Genomic DNA, 23,270 nt, shown 5'->3' on the forward strand with positions numbered 1-23,270 from the left:
AGCACTTCAGAGAATGAATGAGGATGATGTGTATGAGTGTAAATGAAGTGTAGTCTTGTACAGTCTCAGTTCGACCATTCCTGAGATGTGTGGTTAATTGAAACCCAACCACCAAAGAACACCGGTATCCACGATCTAGTATTCATATCCGTGTAAAAGTAACTGACTTTACTAGGACTTGAACGCTGGAACTCTCGACTTCCAAATCAGCTGATTTGGGAAGATAAATCTTTTGTTTTATTGGTTCAATTAAATAATAGCTTTTATTATTCTATACTGTAAACTAATTTTATTGTAATATTTGAACTTGTAATAACAACACATATATAAAAACTGTATTAATACACGTTGAGTCTTTGATGGCAGATACAAGACTGACCAACAAGGGAGTTAGACCATAGTTAAAAATTCATTTAAAAAAGGAGTAACAAAAAAGTGAGAGATTTCAAAAGGCGTAAGAAAAAAAGTGAGAAACCTTTATTTAAAAATTAGATAACCTCATTTAAATAACTCTGGGTCTTAACAAAATAACTGCCCACCAAAGATCATAGATGGTTTTTTTTTCTTTTAACAATGTAGATGAAACTATTACAAACAATAACATGAATCATATGATTTTTGCAATAGTTTTTTCTCATAAAACTTAAATTAAAAAGATTTCTCCCGGAAAAAAATTACGTACATAAATTTGATATGGAATGCAAAAGTGGCGGAAGTTTCACAAATTCTCGAATAGCAGAGCCTGGACAGTGTCCCTTGCTGCTGTATGATTCTATAATCGGGCGTGTTTAAGGGATTATTTTTAATGACGGATCTAGGTTTTAATGCTTTATTATATTTTATGGACGGATTTATTAGCATTCCGTATCCGTTTTTACCAGCGTTCTCAAACCCATTTCTGGGTCCGACCGCGGGAGGCTAGGCTTTTAAAACCTGTCCTCCCGACATAACTCCCTTTCAGATCGTCCACTGAAGTCCTTTCGTTGCTAACGCTTCATAGGAATACGCCATAACGGGACACTAATTGTTTGGAGGGAGCAATGCGCTTCCTTCTCCTGAGGGAGTCGCAATTGCTGATTTAATTTAATTTAATTAATTGTAAGTATAAAGGTATTTTAAGGAATGGATAATGAGATCTTCATCCACTTCTTCAATGGCTGCCCTTCATGATGCATCTCTGTTGGGCTCTGTTTCTGGACTCCTGTCCGTGACATCGGGTCGCGTAGTGGGTCTTCTTTCTTATTTTTCTTCTTCTACAGATGACCTCTTCGTTCTTCTTTGGCCTGCACTTTCCGAGACTCGGCAGTAATCGAAATTACATACCAGTAACCTTGATATTCCCGTGGCCCCGAAGGGCTGAACGGGAGAAAGTGCAAGTTTCTTCGTTCTTCTATGCTGTCGGTGACTGCTGAGCTCGTTCCCTTCTTCTTTCTTGAAGGGAAAGGAAATAGGGATCTTACAATTTTAGTAAAACTGATTCGCGATCGCGGTTTGGGAGCGGCGATCGCCGTTTGTCGAAGAAGTAAGAGCAGATTGCTCACACTACATAATATTAATCTTCCAGACACACGTGTGTCCGGGAAGAGTTTGGGAGGGACCGCGTGGCCGCAGTGAAGAAACCAGTTTTGTTGGCTGTGGTGGCTGTGATATCTGGAACTTAAGAAACTGAACACATACGAAAAAGAAAAAAAAGAGGAAAAAAAGAAAGTTTATTATTATTTTTATTTATTTTATTTTGTGGTGGATAGGATAAAAAGGAAAGGGATTCCCCTCCCTCTGCTGGTGGGAATTTGATATATATTTAATACAGTTATCCTCACCCCTTTGGTTTATTATACCCGCGTTAAGTTTAACGCGGTTGATTGGTTCCACAAATTAACCCACCACCGGGTTGGTCAGCTAGTGAACGCGTCTTCTCAAATTAGCTGATTTCGAAGTCGAGAGTTCCAACGTTCAAATCCTACTAAAGGCAATTACTTTTATATGAATATGAATACTGGAGTGTGGATACCGATGTTCGTTGGTGGTTGGGTTTCAATTAACCACACATTTCAGAAATGGTCGACCTGAGACTGTACAAGATTACACTTCGCTTACATTCATACATATTCTCATTCATCCTCTGAAGTAATACCTAACGATGATTCGCGGAGGCTAAACAGGAAAAAAATTGGTTCCACAGAAACTTCGCGTTATTCGAGACTCATATTACGTACAAAAAAAAGATTAGGTTCTGAAGCATTTATTTGTTTTTAATTACAGAAACAAAATATGCAATAAGAAAATTTTTTATTTAAATTATACAGTTCATGTAACGTAAGAAAAAATATTGTCGCGTGTTCGCGGTTCGACCAGGATATTGAGAGACAACAAACTAAAATTTTTTTATAAGTACAACTTATTAACGACAAGAAAGCTCTAGAAAAGTCTAAAGTTCATACAATTTAATTTTCTACAATTATTATTTTTACTGACTGCCGTAGAACTACACACACTTTATGAATGAATGGAATATCGCTTATTTCTTCTAAGTACAATTTACTACTCTAGAAACATATAAACAAGATAAATAAGAAAAATAATTATTACAATAAATAGAGGTAACGTGCAGAGTAATTCAGATAAGAACAAGATAGTTAAATTATAAAAACTAAAATAAATTACTAAAAACATTATAATGACCGCTAGAATCTGATATTGAATTAACAACAAGATAAGATTAGAAAAGTCTAAAGTCCATACAATTTCATTTTCTACAAATATTATTATTTTTACTGACTACAGTAGAACTACTCTACACTTTATGAATGGATGGAATATCGCTTATTGATATCGCCTTCACTGTAACCGCGTGGAACCCTTTTCCTTTCTTTTTCCTGTTTAGCCTCCGGTAACTACCGTTTAGATAATTCTTCAGAGGATGAATGAGTGTATATGTATATACACTTATTCTATATGTATATGTGTATATGTAATGAGTGTAAATGAAGTGTAATCTTGTACATTCTCAGTTCGACCATTCCTGAGATGTGTGGTTAATTGAAACCCAATCACCAAAGGACACCGGTATCCACGATCTAGTATTCAAATCCGTGTAAAAATAACTGGCTTTACTAGGACTTGAACGCTGGAACTCTCGACTTCCAAATCAGCTGATTTGGGAAGACGCGTTCACCACTAGAACAAGCCGGTGGGTCAAACCGCGTGGTACCCGGGCTTGCGATCCTACACTGCTATCGCTTGTTATCAGACTACACCGAACATGGCCTTGTAGAACTACTGACTTTTTCCACTGGTCGCTGGCAGTATATATATCCCTTGGTCTGTAAATATAACCAGTCATCCCTTTAATTGTTGAAGCATAATAATTTTCATTGTTCTCATACTTATTTTATAAATTCTTATTCCGGTCCGATAACCCTTCCGGTCAAAAAACAGCTTTTGGAGGTGCCATTGTCTGTATTACAAAGAACAGATTGTTTAACGGAGGTATTATCTGAGAAGTGAATCCCTTTAGTTCCTTCTGGATTCTTCTTCTCTTTATTATTTTGTCTTTTTTCTTCCAATTTGAAGAAATCCGTTACCCTGGTTCATTATACTTGTCCTGTTTCATTATAATATAATATAAAAATTAAAACTTGCGTTTCATTTATACATACCTACTATAGTTAGAATAGAAAGTATTTTTAATACCCGTCGTTGTTCTCAAGAATAAAATTTCTTAGGTGGTCTTTATTTAGCAATGGTCAGATAATTTTTTTGTACCTTGAAATCTCTTTGTCATACTTTTTAGGATTATTATGATTTAGGTAGGCCGGTTCAGTTAACAAGAAGTCAATAACAAGACTTTGGTTACAACTACGGCGCAATTTTTGATTAGTTCATAATAGGGTACTAAATATCCAATTGAATTACAAATTTTCCAGAGCGCTCTATTGATAGATTTTTTCCCGTAAAAAAGCTTACTATTTTTTTTTATTAAACTGAGACCTTCTGCTAATTCTTTACAACCGAATTCTTTCACGGGCTCAGCATAGTCAGAATCTTCGATATTATCTCAGTTATATGCATTTGGTTAAGCGTCATCTAATAATTTCACCAGTTCCTTATCATTTAAATCAATTACCTTTGCAATTAATTCAACAATTTCATCTTCAACCATGTCGCAAAAGCCCTTCGCATCCAAAATGTTTGTGTACCGTTTTTATTGAATCATTTAGTTCGTTGTCGACTGGATTTATCGAATTTTGATGGTTTTTTAGGCCATAAATAAATATTGCATTAACTTATATTGTTTTTATTTTTTTTTTTTAATTCACAACTTAATCTGGAAGCTTTTGCATTAACATATGAAATGAAAATTTTGTAGCATATGAAAAATTACATGCCTGACCGGGATTCGAACCCGGGACCTCTGAATTGTTTGTTTTAATCGTATGTCTATCTTGATAATTGCTTCGAGTTTCGATTTTATCAGGTCATAAAATGCTTCGAGTGCAAAGGGTTGATACCACATAAAAGATATGAATATGTGTATCTTCATACACTAATATTAATGTATATTAACACTATATATATATATATATATATATATATATATATATATATATATATATATATATATATATATATATATATATATATATATATAGTGTTAAAAAGGTGACGCAACCTTATGAAAGAATGTTTCTTTCTTTTTTTGCCGGTTTAATTGATAAAAATTGAGGAAAAACATTCAAAAAAAAATTCATTGGCTTCTAAAATATTAGATGTGCCAGTTATGTCAGACTCACAGAAATACCTTCACAGAAAAGTATGGTGTGGATGCACCAAACAATTCCTCCGTAAAGCGGCTGTACAACAAGTTACAAGAGACGAGGAATGTGGCAGATGCAACCAAAATGATCGACCGGAAGTGCTAATTCTAGAAAAGTTGATCGACATGCAAACTGCATATTCTGTTAATCCCCCAAGAAGTCTTTGCGACGCCTATCTAGCCATTCTGGTCTTTCCGTTGCTAGTGGCCATACGGCATCGCACTTGTTTAAAGATATATCCATCATAATTCGTGTTGTTCATGAGTTGTTACCTGCAGGACTGGAAAATGTGTAACTTTCTGTTGGTGAATCATGTCATCTGTAACGCCAGATGGGAAAGAATTCGGTGATTGGTTTTGGTTTGACAAGGCATGGTTCAATCTTGATGGATATGTGAATGCATATAATTCACGCATTTGGTGTACAGAAAATCCACATCAGCGAAACGAGTCTGCTCTGCACGGACAAAATGTTGGTGTTTGGTGTGCAATTTCACCTAGACGAATCTTCATGACATTCTTTCATCGCACAAAGAACAGTGAGCGCTACATACAGATGGTGCAACAATTTGTATACACTATAACTGCAGACCAGCTAGAGTACACGTGGTTTCTGCAGGGAAATGTTACGACTCATGCCTCATGCAGCCAACTACACTATCACTTTCTTGGATCAGTGTTTTCACGGACAAGTGATTTCGAAGTTATTGTGGCCCCCTCGGTCACCTGATTTATTCCCTCCTGAGTTGTTCTTGTTGGCATACCTTAAGGTTACCGCTTACAAAATTCATTCCTGAATTGCTGAGCGAAATTGAACGATTTGTCCATGCAATTTCCGAACAAACATTACAACATGTGTTTAGGAGCATGCAACGTCGTATTCAATTAAGTGAATCGCATAATGGGGGCCACTTCGACCTATTATAACTTACTCATTTTCCCATAAGGTTGCGTCACTGTTTGAAACACTCTGTATGTATATATATATATGATAAAATCCTTAAATATAAATTTGTGAATTTAAAAGAATTTATAAACCGCGTTGTGTGAGTTTTTCGTTAAACAAATGATTACTGTATTTATGTTTTATCATTTTATTAGCATAATAATATAGGGATATTCAAAGCATATTCAAGGAAAAAAACACGCGGACGCGCGTGTGTGATTAATTATTTATATAAACCTTCGAGATAAGCGATTTTGTCAATTATACTTTTGTTTTTTTTTTCAGACGATTTATTTTGTATACTACAATATTTTCCAGTGCTTTATCAATAAAAAAACCATCAGTAGTGAAGGTGATATCATAAGCTAAGTTGTTCTTAAAAAAATGTATATACTTTTAAATATATCTTTATATTTATATATTTTATCTTTATCTAAATATAAAATTGTTAGATTATTATAGTTTTTTAATAGTTATAATAATATACTATTTTATTTAATCAATATTAAAAATAATCGTGTTATTAAATTATCTTTGTTTATAATATTTTAATTTTATCTTATATTTACTTTTAATTTTATAATCACGTAATTTTTTTTTCTTTTTTTTTACAATGACATTCGTAAATTCCATCATGTTCAGTAATTAAATCATTTCGATTACAATATATTTACTTGGTCGTGATGTTAATAATAATTATAATGGATTTTAAAAAGTAAGGCGGTTCCAGATTCAAATGTATGTAAAATAATATACGTAAATATTTGTGTCGTGTTCATTCGTAATACCATCCCATCGATCTACACGAAACGTAATAAATTGAACCCAGACATTTATGAGAAGATTTTAGCATACGGATTTCAGTTATAAAAAATATATATATTATTTCATACTTATAATTCAATCTGTATGCTGAAACATGGGATAAAAAAATAAAAAATAATTTTCAATAAACCCTATTTCTGCTAAGGGTATACCCCAACGTATACCCATCGTAATAGTTTCAGTCAAAAGCAAAAAAATTTTCAAAAATAAAAATACATCAAAGAAATCAAAATATAGTTTAAAATATATATCCGTAGATTCGACAAAATCGTATTATATTTTTAATGATACGTTTGAATCTTCATATTTCGCTTCAAACTTAAAATAAGTAAAAATAGGATAACCCACCGGGTTGGTCTAGTGGTGAACGCGTCTTTCTAAATCAGCTGATTTGGAAGTCGAGAGTTCCAGCGATCAAGTCCTATTAAAGTCAGTTATTTTTACACGGATTTTAATACTAGATCGTGAATATCGGTGTTCATTGGTGGTGGTTGGGTTTTTCAATTAACTATCCATCTCAGGAATGGTCGAACTGAGACTGTATAAGACTACACTTCATTTAGAAATACTTACACATATCATCTTCATTCATCCTCTGAAGTAATATCTGAACGGTAATACCCGGAGACTAAACAGGTAAAAGAAAAAGGTAAAAATAGGGTAAACAAATTTGGGATACTTCCACCCTACCAATTTTAGTTTCTATTATTTTTATATTATTTAGTTTTTATTCCTTTTAGTTTCATTACCAAGATGTTTTCTTTTAAAAAATTGAAAAATGAGGAAAAATATAATTTTTATTTTCTCTTTTTTATGGTTACATTATACAGGATGAGCTACATAAAACCAAACCCATAATGTAATCGCTGCAGAATCGGTAGGTTATATTGGAATGAAATTTTATGAACGATTCGAATAAATTAAATGAGAAAAACGTAATTTAAACGTTGCATTTATTTACCTTATTGTTAAAAAAGATGTTCAAAATAACCACCCTGGGCGTCGATGCACTTTTGTGCTTGACTTGTCATATTGAGAGTCGTTTTGACGCAAAACGTTGTTGCAGTTGCATTAATTTCTCGTTGAATGTTCACCTTCAGTTCATCAATATTGAGGGGATTAGACGCATAAACTCTCTCATTTAAGCCCCATAGAAAAAAATCGCAAGTAGACAACTCTGGTGATCGTGGAGGCCACCGTCCTCTGCTGACAGTTCTTTCATTTGTAAACTGCATGAACGCGATTCAGTGAAACGTTTGATGTGTGACACGTTGCTCCGTCTTGTCGGAAGAAGCTATATTCTTTTTCATTATCAGTTAATTGCGCATAGAATTCTTCAAAAATTGTGAGGTAATTTGTGTATTGACAGTCCGGTCGAAAAAATATTGGTCCCACTATACGATTACCGGAAACGGCACACCAAACACGAAATTTCTCATCGTGAAGTGGACGCTCGAATATCTCGTGAGGATTCCTCGCCACCAATACCGGTTGTTCTCCGAATTAACATGGCCGGATAAATGAAACCATGCCTCGTCTGACATTAAATATATCGGGTCTATCTTAATAATAATGTTTTCGAGAAGCCAGTTGCAATAATCAAGTCGTTTCGATTTGTTTCTTTTAGTTGTTGCGCATTTGGTTTCAATTGTAATTCATGAAGAATTTTACGACAAGATGTGTACTTAACACCAGATTGTTGGGATAAATTGCGTAGTGGTGTTTTTGGACCGGCAATAATTCTCCTTTCAATATCGGCAATGGCCTGTGGAGTCCTAACGAAAGGTTGCCTATTTCGTTTTACACTTGAAACTGAACCTGTTGTACGTCATTTTTTAACTAAATCGTATGTGCTACTCTTCGCTGGGATACAGACATTCAGAATGTTTTCTACGAATACTTGACGTTATTCTTCAAACGATCCAGAACGAATACAGGCCTCAACACCTCTCCTGGATAGAATAAGGCATTTTACACAAACACAAGTGCACCCACAGTACTGCACTGCAGCAAAATGTATACTGCACTGACACGTAACCACTTGACAAATGGCAGTAACAATCAGTAGTAACATATACATCCACTAGTCGCGCCAGTTGTGTGAGAGTTTTTCATAAGTAGTGTTAGGTATCGGTTTCATTATGGGTTCGGTTTTATGTTGCTCACATGTATGTAGAAATGCAGTACGGAAAAAGTGTACTAATTCGGTTAAATTTTGCACGTCGGGATTTTTGTACATCTTGACGTTATATTTATTACCTTCTCTAACATATTAAAGAATTCTTGACCGATTTTTCCTTATATTATTTTGTATCGTTTGAAAAAATATCAACACATTCTAAACAAAAATTTTTCAAAAGAATCTTTAATCCATATACACATCAAAAAAGCACTACAATAAAAAATTAAAAAATAAAACAAATCTCAACTCACTCACCACTGTGACTCGGTACATAAACGCGTATGAAAAATACACAACTACACACTCAACATAACTTCAGATTTTTTCGACCTTAAGTTGAGGGTCACTCAAGAACGATTCAACCAATCTTCATAAAATTGTCATATGGACAACTTCAGATACACTACTACATCATATTTTTATTTTAATGAGATTTATGAAGTAGTTTTGGAGATTTTCGAGCCACAAAATTTTATACTGAAGCCTATATATATATATATATATATACACACACACACACACACACACACACACACGAAGTGCAACAATAAAGTAGTGAGACTGATGTAATAAAAATTTTTATTACGTTTTTAGTCAGCTGTAGTGTAGAAAGTACTTCCCTTCTGTTTGCATATACTTTCTCCAACGCTTCTGCCACTGCTGGTAACATTTCTTAAATTCTTCTTCTAGAATGTGTTCTAAGACATGCGAAGAAACCTGTCCTGATTGTGGAACGGAAGAAATGGCGCAGCATGTTTTCTTTGAATGCTCCCGCTTCTCTATGGAGAGAGACGAAATGCTTGTACGACGGTTTTATTCCCGCCTGAGGGGCTTATGGACTCGATGCTGGCCAAAGAAGAGCGTTGGCTTGCTGCGGCCAGGTATTCCAGACCAGTCATGGTGAGGCTGCTGATGGCAGAAGAAACAAGGAAAACAGACAGATGCCCGAGAGCTCCGGGTATCTATTTTGCCCCAAAAAAATCAGTCTTTACTTTATTGTTGCAGGTCGTATATATATAACCCACCGGGTTGGTCTAGTGGTGAACGCTTCTTCCCAAATCAGCTGATTTGGATGTTGAGAGTTCCAGCGTTCAAGTCGTAGTAAAATCAGTTATTTTTACACGGATTTGAATACTAGATCGTGGATAGCGGTGTTCTTTGGTGGTTGGGTTTCAATTAACCACACATCTCAGGAATGGTCGACCTGAGATTGTACAAGACTACACTTCATTTACATTATTCATACATATCATCCTCATAAGTATTATCTGAAAGGTAACTACCGGAGGCTAAACAGGAAAAAGAAAGCCCGTATATACAAGGAAACCTCATTCTAAGTAAACGATATTATCTTACTTCTTCAAAACGTAAAGAAAACTCATTTTCACCCCTAACTTCAACTATGAAACTGAAAGTAATATCGTAATTTTCTTTGGAAAGTCGGAAAAATACAATTATAGCGTTGAAAATTTCCAGGTGCATGTACGAAAATACAGAAATATGTATTTATACGCATGTTTGCAAGTTTCTTGCCTGATATTTTCAAACTAGTTGGATCGCTTTAATATTGGAAGGACAGGTAGAAGGAAAAAATTGTGTAGGCAGGCCACGTTTGGAATATGTAAAACAAATTGTTTGGGATGTAGGATGTAGAGGGTATACTGAAATGAAACGACTAGCACTAGATAGGGAATCTTGGAGAGCTGCATCAAACCAGTCAAATGACTGAAGACAAAAAAAAAATATGGATCGATTTTCATAAAATTTGGTACGATAATTTCTGTAAATAGTGATTTTAATTTTGGTCATAATCGGTTGAGGGGGTGGGAAGATACAAATTTTAAGTTCTTTATCTCAAAATTTTATTCAAAGAATAGGTAAATTTTTTCAAATAAATTAATGCTCTTTAGTTAAGATCATTGCTGCTTGGTCTTTCTAATGATCGGGCGGGTATTTAATTATTTAATGGCGGTTATATATTTGTTTTTAGTTTGATTTTAAGATGGACGGAGTTGGGGTTTGCGATCCGATCCTTGTATATCGGGCTTTGAGCATTATTTTTACTTGGGTTATTCCTTTGGAGATTAACAGGTATTTATGTCTTTCTCCCAGCACGATTTCCCTTCAGTCCGTCTGCTGAAGGCCTTTCGGTAATAGTGCGTTTCGGTCTGACAGGAATGCACCTGATGGGACCCCTTAGTTATTGGAGGGTGGCAAGTCACCCTCTTCGGGATTGGGTCAATAATTGTAAGATGAAGGAATGTGAAGCTAGGTTTTTTAAATTCTTCATCTTCTTCTTGTCTCTTTATCTTCGTCTTCAACATTTTTTAACAGTAGTTGAGTAACTGAGTAACAGTAACTGAGCCGATTACGCTGTAGTGGATTGCTTTTCTTGCTTCTTCTTTTTTATGCCTGACTACGTTTGTTTTTTGTTGTAAATACCACGTGTTTCAGAATGAATATCGGGGTTTTAAATCTATGTAATATTTCTCAAGTTTAACATATTAACTTAAAACTCAAATAGTTTTAGCTATGTGCAAAGTCTAAAGCCTACAGATTATGGTTTGCGTGCTAGCTCTGCAAATGAAATAATGCACTGTAATGAAGACTTTCTTTATCGTTTCGTATTCAGTAACAAATGAACATTTCTTGTTAATGGTAAATTAAAAAGTCATAATGTGCGTATCTGGTGAACAGAAAATCCTCACGAAATATTGCTGTGTGAACGAAACTCCCCACAACTCAATGTGTTTTGTGCCGTATCCCTACGGCAAGTATACGGGTTGTTCTTTTATGCGGAAGCAAGTGTGTGTCAAGAGTGAACTATCTTGATGGGTTACAACGATGGCTCTTTCCTCAACCTCAATATGAACTCCAGAACTTTTGGCAAAAAGATACTGCGCCTCCTCACTGGTATAATGTTGTACGTGATCGGTTGAATGAAATTTTCCCCGATCGCTGGATCGGTCACCGGGGACAAGATGACAGAGCTTGATAACTGTGGTTTCCACGTCCGCCCGGTCTGACCCCGTGCGATTTTTTTGGGGGGGTTTATAAAGGATTAAGTTTATGTTCCATGTTACCAGCTGTCCTATCCGACTTGAGACACAGTATTGAATAAGATTTTGCATCAATTACTCCAAACTTGCTGATTAAAGTATGAGATGAACTTTCCTATCGGCTGGATGTGTACCGTTTGACGAATGGTGGTCACATTGAACACTTCTGAAAAACTGTTTGAATTGCGCTTTCATTTTATGTATAATTTATTAATATAAGTAAAATTTAATAAATATTACATAACTTTAAAACCGCAATATTAATTTTGAAACACATGTTATTTACAATGTTAACCTTAGAAAGACCTGTGAGGAAGCGCATCATAAAGAAAAGTGCAAGCCTTTTCTTTATTCTCCGTCGGATGGCTACTTGATCTCTTCCTCCGTCTCCGTCCCTCTTTTTCGGCGGTCTTCGTTACCTTCTCTTCATAAGGTACGGGATTGTATGGATTTACAATTAATATAATACAAAATTATTCGCTTACTCGACGATGCAGCGATCATTTAACGTTTGCCATATACAGAAAATAGCTATCAACATTTTCTCCTACACAAATGTGTACCTAGGAAGGGTTTGGGTGCATGATTTTTGAAACGGAACGTAAGGATGTCGGAAGGTGTCCATCCTGACTTTAGCAGTGTGCGGACTTACCTCCGTTGCTGCTGGGTTTTCTACTTAAATGGCGGGTATTAAATCGTAATTGGTGTTTATTAGACTTCTGAAGTTGGAGCTGCGTTCCGATCCAATGGAGGTATGTTTTCTGGTCCTCGATAGTATTTATACTTCCACTCCCAGGGCTTAATCGATAGTAAAAACAGCTGATCCACCTATTTGTTCTTTCAATCATAATAGGAACGATTGTCCGAACTTTCTTTGCTATTCTAGAAATTCTTTCTAAACATAATTTGTTTGTAGTTTCTTCTCGATTTTTCTTTTTCCGTCTATTCGTTGATTTACGTTCTTAATTTACTCCCTCTTTCTTATTCTGGTACTTTCTATTACTACGAGCCTTTCTACTGTTACAATATTTATTTACTTGTCAGACTGTTATTACGAAATTTATTTTAGAATTTTTTTCGTTTTTTCTACTGAAATAAATACGAGTTTGGTTAAAGATACATTTGAAAAAAAAATGGTTTACCATTTTCTTTAGTTAAATTTTTTTTATAAAAATTTCAGTACTGTTATAAATTTAGATAAGTTAACAGAAAAAAATTAAATGGAGACTAAAATAAGTCATTCTTAATGTATCGTTGTTATTATTATATGAAGTATTAAACTTCGAACTTAGCGACCTGATATTTTAAGTTCCGAAAAAATTACCTAAAATTTTATATTACAAAATATTTTTAGTACAATAATAATCAGATTTTTAATTTCTCAGTTTTGAAAAGTTCGAAAATGATAAAATAAAAATTTAAAGATGTCTTTTAAATGTATTATCTCGGTTAGATTGTCTGTTAAAAGGAAATACATTTACTAAAAACAGATAATACTTTTATTATAAGGGGAGAAGTAGGTAATCTATTTTCATAATTAGTTCATTAAAACATTAATTGTTCTTTTTGATGTTTTTTTTTAAATTACACCAAATTTGTTTTTAATAATTAATTTTTTTAAATTTGAAGTATTTTCTATTTATTTTATTTTACTATTTGTATTATTAAACTGAATTTTTTTTAAAGAGATTCAATTATTTTTGTTGCTATGTAACTGAATATACAATTAATTGTTGTCATTATTATACCACGTGTTATTTGTCAGGTACGTATTTGTAACAGATAACTAGCGTGTTGACGTCACTACAGTGAATGTTCAATTAATTACGTAACCACAAAGTACAGATAAATCATAAGTAGTAATTATTATTGTATAATACGAATTTTATTCGTTTAAAAACGTAGCATTTTTCTATTGATTTTTATTTTTGATCGTTTACAATATTTTAGTTTGTAAAAAAATAAAATTATATTTCGGCACCCTTAAATATAATTTACTAGCCGCGTTCCTGGCTTCGCCCGGATTGTTCCTCATTTCTATCCTATATGTTCAACATCAAATATTTTAAGTGAAATCGAATCAACCGGTTCAGCGTTTTAGAATTTTATGTTTTTGAATTTTATGTTTTTGAATTTTAATTATTGATTTCCGTAGTTACGGCTTTATTTTATTACTATATTTTTGTAAACTTATCACAGAATTAGAGGTTGGTTAAAGCTACACTGAGCTAGTAAAAAGGAAACACTTTTAGTTGGGAGTACTTTTTTCAAAATGAAATATAAATAAAAATTTTCCTCTTGTTTGAAACTGTTATTGTGCAAAATTTCATCACTATCCGAATAAAATGATAGATGTGTGTAATAAAACTATAGATTGTGTCTGTTTTCGTGTCTTCTACTTTACGTTCAATTCGATTAAATATTTTTTTTTTTATTGTTAATTCTGGTACTGTAAATATTACTATCATAACTTTCTCATAATAATAGACCTAATAATTATGACCCAAAATTACATCAATTTTCTCCCATAACTTATTTGTTTCCTATTTTTAATTATTTGTTAACCGATTTTTAAAAAATATAACATTATTTTGTTCAAAATAAAAGGCTTAATATTTTAGAAATAACATATATTTTTGGAAAAAACTAATATTTATGGAAATATAACAGATTGAAAAATAAACGGCCACTAATTTTGTAATTTGCGAACGTTTTAAAGTCCTCTATATTTGCTAATTAAAATTTATTACCAATATGCTTACAAAATGTTAATGTGATTTTTCTATCCTTATTTGAGATGTAAATCTATATACATAAAAACGAATGTTTGTCTGTCTGTATGTCTCTTATGCCTTCCTATACCATTTTTCCGATTGCGATGAAACTTTAGTGAGTTGTTGTGCGCAGGCTCGTGAAGGTTTCTGAATTTGTTTGAACCCGCTAGGTGGCGCTGGCTTCGAGATATTTCGAAAAATTGTATTTATGGTCCGATTTGCCTCATATTCAGAATACGTGTATTCTGAATACTTACATGGAAAGAATTATCTCTGCAAACAATGGACCCGCTAGATGGCGCTGGGGTTTAGATATTTAGAAAAATTCTATTTATGGACCGATTTGGTTCATATTCATAATACGAATATTAGTTACGTGAAAAGAAATATATTTTTACAAAAAATGGACCCGCTAGGTGGGGCCGGTGTCGAGATATTTACGAAACAAACAAACAAATAAACAAATAAACTTTTTTATTCTATATATGTATATATATATATATAAAAGCCGTGTTCGTACGTGTGTTTGCCAAAGACTAAAAAACTAATGGACCTATTTACGCGTGGGCAAAAGGGAAAACGGGGAAAAGGGGGAAAGGGTAAAAAGGAAACTGGGAGAGGGAAGATGGAGAGGGAAGAAAGGTGAAAGGGAGAAGTTGGAATGGGAAAAGGGAAGGAGAATAATTTCTCTCTCTCTCTCTCTCTCGCTCTCTCTCTCTCTCATATATATATATATATATACTCAAATCAAGCAATAGCGAAGCATTGCCGGGTCATCAGACCTGGCAGTGGGGAGAACGAAGGAGAAATTGCCATTTTTCCTAACGATATCTTTTATTTAGTTTTACAAGTAGGATCCGAAACAGTATAGCCAGCTCACGATTTTAAAAACACTCCTTATATAGATTTATTTATTTAAATTTTAAAAAATATAAAGCACTTTTATGTAATACTTTAATCCACTCTCTTTTTTGATAGCATTTATATTTTGGTTTTGTTTTTTTTTCTATTATTTTATATTTATGATGAATTAAAATTAATTTCAACGGTTTTCTGGATTATTTATATTAAGGTTAAATTCTACTTAGGTCAAGGTTACATTTAAAAAAAAAAGTTAAAGTTACATGCAAGATTAAAGGTTAAATTTACGCGTAGCTTAAATATGATTTTTCGGGAGAGTCGCTGACCTTCATTAAATGTTCACTTCGCGATCTGCCGATAGACGACATGTTCTAAGTTTTTTTTTTACGTACAAGGTCATTTGTTTCTGAAATATTAAAGTATGTTTTTATCTCCATACCGCTTGGAATCATATTTTGTTTGAAGTTTTAGCTGGAGATGAGCCTACAAATTAAGTTTTTCGTTAAAAATCATAAGCACTTTTTAATGTGAAATTTACGTTTTTTTAATTAATGTGCATGCATCTATATCAGGTTTTTTTAGTTGTTTTTTTTTAATAATTTTCACATTTTTGTTACTCTATATCTCCATTATACATTTTACAAAGGTTAATTTAACATTTTGAGAGGTTCATTTATCAATTCGGAAAATATTTATTATATTTCAATTCAAAATATACGATATGGAAATAAGATTGACGAAATGAGAAATGTCCAAGATAATAAAATTCTGGATACTGTCGGCAAACGTATCCAATCATGTAAATCGAATGTTTCTATCTGACTAATTTTTGGTGAAAATGAAATAAATATAATTTTCTCTTTTGGAGTGGAACGTCGATTATCCGGATTAATTTTTTTAAGGCCGAATCCGGATAATCGGAAATCTGTATGAGTAAAATATTAAAAAAATGTTTATTATATTTACTGGACATATCATTTTATTTAATGGGTAGTACACTTCAGTAAAATTAAAACATACTCAGAACATGTATACAATGTAATAAAAATCTGATGTGGACAGCAGTTGACTTCCTCGTACGCCTATTAAATTACATATACACATTATTTTAAAATGAGAAGTACATAAAATAATAGCCTCACACGCAGTCCCCACGGGACTGCGTGTGAGGCTAAAGTGGTGAGGTGATGCGAACACCTCGTGCGAGGCTAGACCAATCATCACCATCGACTGGTAACAAACTGGGTGCCCCTGAGGCATTGTTTTGGGAGGTGCAATGGGTTTCTCTTATAATATCTCTGCAAACAATCGTCCGATTTTCAAAATTCAAACCGAATATTTGCTAGTACAATACAAAATCACGATGGAACCAAACCAGAACAAAAATTAACTGATATACTCAGAAAAATCGAGTGGCTTACGCTTCATCGAGACTATCTTGAGTCCGGCGAGCTCACACAAATGGTCTTTGTAGAGTTTGATGATGTACGATTAGAAATAATGCTGTCGGCATCGGATTGAGGATCGAGTCCACTGTTATCGAATTTGGTGCTTTAGGGGACAGGGCAAAGTGGAACGGCGTATGCTGCCACTAATATTGTGCTGGGCTGTGACGATGATAACCCACGCGTTGGTCTAGTGGTTAACGCGTCTTCCCAAATCAGCTGATTTGGAAGTCGAGAGTTACACCGTTCAAGTCCTAGTAAAGCCAGTTATTTTTACACGGATTTGAATACTAGATCGTGGATACCGGTGTTCTTTGGTGGTTGGGTTTCAATTAACCACACATCTCAGGAATGGTCGAACTGAGAATGTACAAGACTACACTTCATTTACACTCATACATATCATCCTCTGAAGAAATTATCTAAACGGTAGTTACCGGAGGCTAATCAGGATAAAGAAAGGCTGTGACGATGCATAAACTATGAGACTGTACCCTAGATAGAGCTGTCTTAGATGTGAGTTCTCACATTTTTGCTAAAGGCCTGGCCTTTAGCAAAAATGTGTACACACGAATCAGTGTACCACTGATTCGCGTGAGACAACTGGAGAGTTTGTTTGGATTCCAGAAAATTGTGTTGTGTGATCCGCACTATAAAAAGTCTCGAGGAACCCAATCGCTTGAGTAATATGTAAGTTTAGATTGGTATACGCCAATTAAATAAATAAATTGACATGTTTACAGTTATTTAAATACAGTCGGAGAACTTTGAATAGTAATTGTCCTATATTAAAGAACTCTGAATAGTAATTATTCTATATAAAAGAGCTCCCACATTGCAATTAAATATTTTCGTTGAAGAACAAAATTTTCTTATCGATGTAAGACCAGGTAGAACACTTAAATCATTAGACAAACTTAAATTCCTGCTGTTTGTACAACATGAAAAATATATTTAAACAAATTAAAACTCTGAAAGTTGATTGGTCACCCATTAATTATTTTAATTAAATACTGCCTCACGATGTTTAGTCCTTTATTTCCATACTTTTTTACTTTTTTTTTAGTTCGATTTATTGTCTTTTTTTAGTTCATTTTGTTTTATTTTAGCAGTTATGTTTTTTTAATTTTGACAATTGTTTTTTTTATTTTTAAATTCACTACCGCAGAAGTATTCCGGATAGTTGAACATCCGGAAAATCGGTGTTCGGATAATTGACGTTCCATTGTAATTTAATTAGTTTTTTATTTTAATTACTTTCGGCGATAATTTTAATTTAAATGACCTATTAATTTACCAGATTTTTAATAATGATAATACTTAGATCTACGTAAAAATAAAATGCTGGAGTGACTGTTGTGGCGGGGGGGGGGATGTAATGGCATGGCAGAACCTAGGGCAACTGTTCTATCCGGGAGAAAGCGACCCGCAAGGAATGTATTATTTACAAATATACTACACAGCACACCAACAATTTTCCCCCTTCCACCTTACACCATAATCAACAAATAGTAATAAATCAATCGTTTGTCTTTTTTTTCTCTTTCGTTTATAAGTGTATTTAGAAAAGAAAGATATAAACATTTCTCCGAATAAAATATTTTAAGCCACCCACTTAAAGAATTATAGACACCTACTTAATCCTATATAAGCTTTAATAATTATTCTGCTTTTTGACCTGCATAACTAATATTAACGTTTCTCTTTTAGTTTTATATTAAACTAAAATGGAATTAGGTTTTTTTTTATTCTTTAAGGAAATATATATAAATTGTATTTATATGTAAGTTTTGAACGTTCTACTTATAAGTAATGGGTCACCCAATAAAACAGGTGATTTATAAAACTTAATATTTTTTTTTAAATGTGCATTTAAAAGAGAATTTTTACTTTTATAGTTGTTTATTTAATAGTATTTTATCTATATCTTAAAACATTTTAACTTCTGAACCCCCGCATCCTGTAGACAATCGTTTCAATTTATACATTCTTCAAATTTAATTTTTTTGGTTTTCCATCATACAACTTGTCGTTTACACAGAAAATGCATCGTGAAGCTTTATTTCTTTGTATTCTTCAATGCTTTGTGGGAATGGATTGCTAAATGAAATTCTCTTCTTCAAATATTCCCATACGCTTACTCAGAAATATGATGATCTCGACGTTTAGCCGTGTTTGGAATGATGTAATCTGTAAACAATTGTTTGATTCCATTGATTGTTTAGCTGTTTTCCCGGTAGCCCCCATCTTGTCTAGACAGATTTCAGGTCTCTCCACTATATATATATATAAACCAGCGGACCCGACAGACGTTGTCCTGACGCGGCATTATTCTGTAATAAATGCACACACATAAATATAAGTAACTTAAGTTAAAATTAGCAGGAATGTGTTCTAAATTTCATTAAAATGACTATTAGTATGATATTATGTTTGTGATTGTTGTATTATTTTAATAGGTTTATTGATCAATTATGTGTAGTATGGTTAATGTTTATTTTCGCTAAGTATTGAGATGTCCGATGAAAATTGAATTAAAAAAATCGAAACGTAGTAAAATTAATAATTAGTTTAATTAATAAATTTTCATCCACATTACAACTAATTTTCACTTAACATCATTCTAAAAAAGTAGGTCCTACATATTTTTTTTTTTTAATTTAATAATTTTGATGTTTCATAATCATGTAACAGCTTAATTAATCAATTAATAAAAAAATTAAAGCACTGTAAAAAAGCAACGTAGTTAAAATTTTAGTAGAAATTTTTCTCATTCTTTATTTTAACATCTATTTTACCAAATTTTAGATAATTGTAAATTAAAAATAATTTTAGAAAACTTTTTATAAAATTAATCAGCTAAAACATTATAAATTCAATTTTTTAAATATACTTTAAACTATATTATAAGTAACTTATATTTTAATTTTATAAATGTTATAATTTATTTTACAAACTTAAATTTTTATTTTCAATCAGCCGTTCAATACTTCATAAGTTGCATAGAATCAAATGAGAACTGACAATTTAAATTTGTAGGTTAAGTTGATTGTTATTGAATGCACGTGTATACATCATTAAAATTTATGAAAAATCATGTAAAATACTCACTTCAATACTGCACCTTACAAATTTGCACAATCTACATTTTTTAATTAAACTTTAAAACGTTATTTCAATAAATAATAATATAATATAATATTCTCAATAAGCGCGCAATTCTAGCAGACTCGGCAATGCTTCGCTATTGCTAGATCTGAGTATACGTACAGATTAAATGACAACAATTGAAAGTTTCATAAAACCTTAAAAAACTGAACATTAGCAATTTAACAAAATTTAACCTTTCACTTTATAAAAGTCAGAATGTAAATAAATCCAAATGGCAAAACAACAACACTACCTATCGGATTTAATTCACACCACTCTCTAATCACAGTATTCGGTGGAAAATAATTTTTTAACGTAAAGTGTTGTGGCTGCAAAATCATTACAATTAATACTGAACATTAAGAAACTTACAAAACATTACGGAACCTTATAAAATTTCACCTTTAACTTTATAAAATTCGGAATGTAAATAAATCCAATTGTCAGAATACCTATCGGATTTAATTCAAACTATTCTCTAAATACGAATTTTAATGTAAGAACAACACTAAGCTACGACGCAAGTAACTGATATGCGAAATTCCTAGAATCCGATCGCAGCACCAACTACCGGGTTTGACTGATAAACCAAAAATTAAAAAAAAACTTCTAAAACGCGATCGGAGCTCTGCCTACCGGACCCAATTGTGAACCTAAACCATCCCAAGATCAACAACACATAAATAAATTTAAAAAACATTTTCACTTCAATACTGTACCTTACAAATTTGCACAATGTGATTTTTTAATTACACTTTAAAACGTTATTTCAATAAATAATAATATAATATTTCTTAATACGCGCACAATTCTAAACGCGATCGCAGTGCTGCCTACGTGTTACTTAATCAGTTGTGATTTTGTTTACATTGGCAACGGCCATACGGGCTCTTTGTGATTGGTCGTTGTGTTTGACAGCGGCCATCTTGCATTGATCTGATTGGTTTTCCTTTGTTTACAATTCCATCTGATTTATTAGTCTCTTATTTATTAAAAAACTGTTTATTCGCGATTTTTTGTAACACAAAATTACGAAATAATTACGATCAATTTGATCGCAGTACCAACTGTCGGGACAAACTAAAATTAAAATAGAATATTATTGAATATTCGATACTGCGATGGTAGTGCAGTCTGTCAGATCCAATGTAAAACATTCCAAAATCAACAACTACTTATAAATAAAAAATTAATTTAAAAAACATTTTACAGTGGACCAAATTGTGAATCTAAATCATTCTCGAATCCCCTTGAACACTCACACAAAATTTCATCAAAATCAGTCCAGCCGTTTAGGAGGAGTTCACTTTTATACACACGCACACAAGAAATATATATATAATAATTGTCTTTATTGATCTCACAAGATCCTCAGTGTTGAGTATTGGAGTTGAATAAACAATTTTTTTCAAATGGCCTCACAGGTTGAAGTCAAGAGGGTTTAAGTCAGGTGATCGGGCAGGCCATGGGACTGGCCTTCCGCGGCCAATCCATTTTTTCAGGGAAAGTCTCATGTAGGAGATCTGATACCAATTAACTGAAATGTGCTGGAGCTCCAACGTGGTGAAACCACATATTTCTTCTTAATTGTAAAAGTTCCAAAAAATGTGGAAAATTTTCGGCAAATGAGCAGAATAATTTTCTCCATTTAAAAGATTGGGTAGAATGACAAAACCCAAAAGATAGTCATTAAAAATACCTGGCTGTATATCCAGGAAAAATCTTTGTTGATGGCTATTTTGGAAGGTACCATGAGGATTCTCGTCGCTCCAAACACGCTGGTTGTGATAGTTTTGAACATCATTCCTGTTGAAAGAATCTTCATTTTTGCATTTTTAAAATGATCAGGAGTAATAGTCGCTGTGTAAAATTATACAAAAGTGAAAGATTAATATCAACTGTTTTATTATTATGTAATGTTAAATTTTATTTTGAGAAAATTATTATTTAATTTGAGACTAATTGACAATATTGGAATTAAAAATAAATAAAAACAATTAATATTTCTTCAAATTGAACGTAAAGTGGTGGACATGAAAACAGAAACAAAATTACAACATCAATTTTCTGCCATAACTCGGCTATTTGTAAACCGATTTTAAAAAATAAAATGTCATTTTGTTTAAAATAAAATGCTTAATATTTTAGAAAATAACATACATTTTGAAAAAAAAAAACAACTAATATTTATGGAAATATAACGGATTGAAAAATAAACATGGCCACTAATTTTGTCATTTGCGAAGGTATATGGTATCAGTTAAAAGAAACTTTTTAATAATGCTTTCATTTTCAAATTTTATGTGTAAACTCCAGCCAACCAAGTACTGAAATTTTTTTTCTTTTTACATGATTCATCAAGGTACAATGTATTATAGCAAAATATTTTAAAGGTTGAAGCAAACTTATTTAAAACTATTTTTATAGGAGTATTTTTTTTTCATGTATAGGCTCCAGCCCTCTTTGGCAGAAACAAACTTTTTTTAATGTATTCATTGGTGGTATATTTTAGCAAAATTACAGAACTATAGAAAATATTTATTAAATTAAGAAAATATTTATTAAAATATTCAAATAACAATGAAACGACTGTTAATTTTTTTTTTTTTTTTGAAGCGAAACTTCTTAACGCAGGCTTCAGTATGAGGAGTAAACTGAGAAAAAAGGGGCGTCACGAAAAAGCGTCACACCCTAGTTGATTCCCTTATTATAAGCCTTTCTTTCTTTTTCCTGTTTAGCCTCCGGTAACTACCGTTCAGATAATTCTTCGGAGGATGAATGAGGATGATATGTCTGAGTGTAAATGAAGTGTAGTCTTGTACATTCTCAGTTCGACCATTCCTGAGATGTGTGGTTAATTGAAACCCAACCATCAAAGAACACCGGTATCCATGATCTAGTATTCAAATCCGTTTAAAAGTAACTGGCTTTACTAGGGCTTGAACGCTGTAACTCTCGACTTCCAAATCAGCTGATTTGGGAAGACGCGTTAACCACTAGACCAACCCGGTGGGTTTCCTTATTAAGCCTACCGCGTCCTATATATAGATACTAACACGCGCGTTCGATAAGCGCTCTCTTTCCCCCCACTCTCTCTCTCTCACTCATTGTCTCTCACTCTTATACACGGCTTATGTTATACGTCTGAAATAAATATGTAAATAAATATTTTAATAAGTGTATTTCATTGTTACTTCATATTTCTTATTAAT

The 23,270-nt window shown here is 32.8% G+C and overlaps 1 long non-coding RNA gene across 4 annotated transcripts in view; it reads left to right on the plus strand.

The window, feature by feature from the left end:
* The window catches only part of LOC142320858 (uncharacterized), a 308,648-nt gene that overhangs the window by 21,370 nt on the left and 264,008 nt on the right, over nt 1–23,270 (plus strand). For all 4 annotated transcript variants that reach the window (XR_012755495.1, XR_012755493.1, XR_012755494.1 and 1 more), the window contains exon 4: nt 6,048–6,114. This is a non-coding gene — a long non-coding RNA (uncharacterized LOC142320858). The remainder of the gene's footprint in view (nt 1–6,047; nt 6,115–23,270) is intronic.

Source organism: Lycorma delicatula, chromosome 3, assembly GCF_047948215.1.
Source record: "Lycorma delicatula isolate Av1 chromosome 3, ASM4794821v1, whole genome shotgun sequence".
NCBI classification, from domain to species: domain Eukaryota; kingdom Metazoa; phylum Arthropoda; class Insecta; order Hemiptera; family Fulgoridae; genus Lycorma; species Lycorma delicatula.